Source organism: Dasypus novemcinctus, chromosome 30, assembly GCF_030445035.2.
Source record: "Dasypus novemcinctus isolate mDasNov1 chromosome 30, mDasNov1.1.hap2, whole genome shotgun sequence".
NCBI lineage: Eukaryota > Metazoa > Chordata > Mammalia > Cingulata > Dasypodidae > Dasypus > Dasypus novemcinctus.
In genome coordinates this window covers 15,155,133-15,159,953 of record NC_080702.1, presented here as the reverse complement: position 1 = coordinate 15,159,953, position 4,821 = coordinate 15,155,133, and positions in this window count along the sequence as shown.

Here is a 4,821-nt window from a genome sequence, read left to right as displayed (position 1 = left end):
TGATGTGGGAGGAGTAGGGTATATGGGGACCTCATATTTTTTGAATGAGGAAAGAAAGAAGAGAGAGAGAGAAAAGAAAAGAAAAGAAAAGAAAAGAAAAGAAAAGAAATTTATTTTGGAATAAAGCTGATACAGGATGTTAGAAATTTGAGGTACCCACTGAGAAATATATCCCAATAGGGACACCTTTCACTTTAAAAGATGGGAAAAATCAATCCCATGACCAAAAATTTTTGAGGATTTTTTTCTTTAAGTTTCATCTTTCTGGTGTGGCAAATGGGATTGCTAAAAATTAAGATGATAGGTAGAAATAGTAAGAACAAACAGCTCCAAGGATGGGGAGATGTTAATCTATATGACAAAATAGCAAGTGAGAGCAAATGAAATCAAATTATGATTCACTTTCAGAATACACTGAGTTTTCAGTTGTTTTTGGAAAAACATCAATCCATACTCCTACTGAATAAAAAATCAATTCTTGATGAATGGCTGATTGAAATTTTAAAAACTAATAATGAAATATTTATTAGAAAACAAAGGAGAACATTTTTGTGGTCTTAGAGCAAGAAAATATTTACACAGGAACAAATCAATTAGAGGGGTAAAGGCAGATTAGATTGTGGTTGAATTAAGAGTTAATCAGAGAGAGAGAAAGAGATGTGGGGACAGGGACGTTAAGCACTTGTTTTCAGAATTCATAAAGAATGTTTACAAACCGATAAGAGAATGACAGACAATTTAATCAAGAAAAAATGAACAGAGTAAATGAACAGGTGTTTCCCAAAACGAGTCAGAAAATGGCTGATAAACATGTGAAAACATGTTCAACTCCTTTAGTGAACCATTACCTCTTAGCATGACACAACAACCAGAAGGCTAAAACGAAAATGGAAAAAAAAATCATATATGAGCAATGATGTGGTTAAATAAGAAATATCATACACTGATAGTTGGTGTGAAAATTCTTACAAAATTATAGTAAAACAGTTTGGCAGCATCATCTGTTGGAAAGGATGTAAACATAATGAATAATTTCAGCAATACACATATATGCAACAAAAATTCATACATTTCACCAAAACACAAATTCTGCCATTTGAATACCTACACTAATGATCATAGCTCCATAGTGAAAATTACATGCACATAAACAATGGAATTATATTAAATATTTGATAATGACACAATGGGATCTTATACAACAATGCTAATGAATGATCCACAATAACTTGTAACTGTACAGATCAAGATACAAACAACATATGGAATGGAAACTCAACATACAAAGGTTTTATTGCTAAATGATTCCATTTAAATAAAGCAAAACACAGAAGGAACTGTTCAATGGTATTAGCGGTCAGACTACTGTTACCAACGTGGATAGTGGCATGGAGGAAACATAAGAGGATACTACAGCATATCAATATTCTGACTTTTGAGTGGTGTGACAGTTTGCAATCATTTCTATGAATCCCAGAAAGAGAAATATTATGTTTGTAAACTATTCTATTTTTCTGGATGTATTACCCTTTGATTATATTAGATTCATTTGAGGGACCCTTAATTAATTTACCTCTTAAGAGTAGGTTTTTGATTTTACCATGTGAGAAAAGCTTGACTCAGGTTGAGACCCTGACTCCTGGTGGGCTGATATAAATTGACACTCAAGAAGAAACACTGGGAAGAGAGAGAGCTCTGTCAAAGTTTATCCTGGGGCCACAGGGAGAGATGAGCATTTCATCTGATAATTTGCAGCTGACCTTGGGAAGAGAGCCATACAGCTGAAACTGATATAGAAGGCCCAGAAATAAATGAGCTCTATGTTGAGAGAGAGAGGAAGCCCTGAGAGACAGGCCTTATGCCAGCCTGCAGCTGAGAGAGATGAAGTCCAGAGGGGAAGACTGGACCCTTGGAGAGATCAGTGACCAGCTTGCTTCAACACTTGGCAACTGACTTTGGTGGGAAATCAACCTTGAGTTGAACTCTTTAGGGCCTTGTGACAGTAAGCTTTTACCCCAAGTAAATACCTTTTACAAAAACCAAAAGATTTCTGGTATTTCGCATTGACACTCCATTGGCAGACTAATACAATTGGTTTGCTCAAGTTTTGGAAGTTCATCGAGTTCTCCATGTAACATCAGTACATACATCTTATACATAGTCTTAAATACATATAAGCAATGTAAAAAGTTGGTAGAAGGTAACTACAGGCGCAACTTAGAGATTTTGTGGGTTTGATTCCAGACCACCACAATAAAATTAATATCACAATACAGTGATCAAACAAATTTTTTGGTTACCCAGGGATTATAAACTATGTTTATCCTGTACTATAGTCTATGAAGTGTGCAATAACCTTATGTCTAAAAAAATGTACATACCTTAATTTAAAAACTCTTTATTGCTAAAACAAATGCTCACCATCATCTGATTCTTCAACAAGTCAATCTTTTTCCTGGTTGAAGGCCTTTCCTATATGTAAATGGCTGCTGAATGTTAATAGTGGAGGTTGCTGAAGTTTGGATTGGCTATAACAATTTATTAAAATAAGACAATTGGACACAGAGAGCAGACAACTGGGGGGAGGGGAGAGAAATAAAAAATAAATCTTAAAAAAAAATTACTTTTGCCACATTGATTGACGTTTTCACAACAGATTTTTCTGTAGTATGCATGCTGTATGATAGCATTTTACATCCAGTAGACATTATTTCAAAATTGGAATCAATCCTTTCAAACCCTGTTGCTACTTTATCAGTGAAGTTGGTATAATCCTCTAAATCTCTTGTTGTCATTTCAGTAATGTTCACAGCATCTTCACCAGAAAATAATTCCATCTCAAGAAACCTCTTTCTTTCCTCACACATAAAAAGCAACTCCTTATCCATTCAAGTTTTAATATGAAATTGCATGTTTAATTCTAGTAATCTTACTATTTCCATATCTGCTGTGACATCCTTCCTTAATATCTTCAATGCCTCAAAGTCATCCATGATGGTTGGATGACTTTTGATGTTGATATTCTGATCTCCTCCCATGATCCATGTTTGTTCTTCGTGGCATTCAAAATAAGTAATCCTTTCCAGAAAGTTTTCAATTTACTTTTCCCTGATCCATATGAGGAATCTGTTTATGGCAGTTATGGCTTACAAAATCTATTTCTTCAATAATAACCCTTGAAAATCAAAATGAACTCCTTGATATATACACTGCAAATGGATGTTTTGGCAAAGTCATGAATTTCATTGCACATGCTCATCAGTGCTCTTGGGTGAGCAGGTGTGTTGTCAATGAGCTGTGATATTTAGAATGGATTTTTTAATTCTGAGCAGTAGTCTCAACAGTGGGCTTAAAATATTCAGTGAATCATGTTATAAACAGATTTGCTGTCAGCCAGGCTTTGTTATTCCATTTATAGAGCACAGGTAGAATAGTTTTAGAATAATTCTTAAGGGCCCTAAGATTTTCAGTGTGGTAAATGGCACTGGCTTCAACTTAAAGTCAGCAGCTGTATTTTCACCTAATATTAGAGTCAGCCTGTGCTTTCAAGCATTAAGTCAAATCAAGTTGCCTTCTCTTCTTCAGCAATGAAAGTCCTACATGGAAATTTCTTCCAATAGAAGGTTGTTTCCTCTACATAAAAAATCCTTCAATCTGCACTTAGCTACATATTCTGGATAACTGGCTGCAGCATTTATTTCAGCACCTGCTGCTTCACATTGCACTTTTATGTTTTGGAAGTGACTTATTTCCTTAGATCTCATGCAGTGACCTATGCTAACTTAAGTTTTTCTTTTTCAGCTTCTGTGTTCCTTTCAGCCTCCATAGAATTGCAGAGAGCTGGTCCTTGCTCCAGATTAGACTTTGGCTTCAATGGAATGTTGTGATTGGTTTGATCACTATAATTTTCTTTACATCAGCAATATGGGTTTTACGTTTTCTTATCATTTGGGTGCCTATTGGTGTAGTACTTTTAATTTCCTTCAAGAACTTTTCCTTTACTTTCACCACTTGGCTAACTTGGCACAAGAGGCCAAACTTTTGGCCTTACTCGGCTTTCAACATGCCTTCCTCATTAAGCTTAATAATTTCAAGGCTTGATTTAAAGTAAGAGATGTGCAATTCTTCATTTGACCACATAGAGGTCATTACAGGGTTACTAATTGGCCCGATTTCAATATAGTTGTATCGGGGAACAGTTGTCCAGTGGAGCAGTCAGATCATGCATTTATAAAATTTGCCATCTTATGTGATCATGTTGTTCCCCAAAACAATTACAACAGTGGTGCCAAAAAACACAGATAACCTAACATACATAATAATAAAGTAAACATTTGAAATATTAGTATAATTAGCAAAGTATGACACAGAGACAGAAACAAGTACATGCTTTTGGAAAAATGGTGCTGATGGACTTGCTGCTAACCTTCTATTTGTGAAAAAATGCAATATCTGCAAAATGCAATGAGGCAAAGTACAATAAAACAAATTTAACTTGTAGATTAGTGGGCCCTTGTCTTCATATTTTCAGTAATGCAGTTGAACATATTGGATAACTTTACCCTCTGATTAATTTTGAAAAATATGCTTTAATGTCTAGGTTATAAACTAAGAGAAACGGAGTGAGTATACAACTTCCAAAGAAAAGAGGCAATATCCAGAATTTAAAAAATAGAAGATACAAAAAATAAAAACTAAGTGCGATGTAATGAAGATCATGCATCAAGTTGGTACATACAATCCCAAATATATGCATCATTATATTGATCATAATTATATTATTGCTATTAATATCAAACAATGCATATATTAAATTGGATA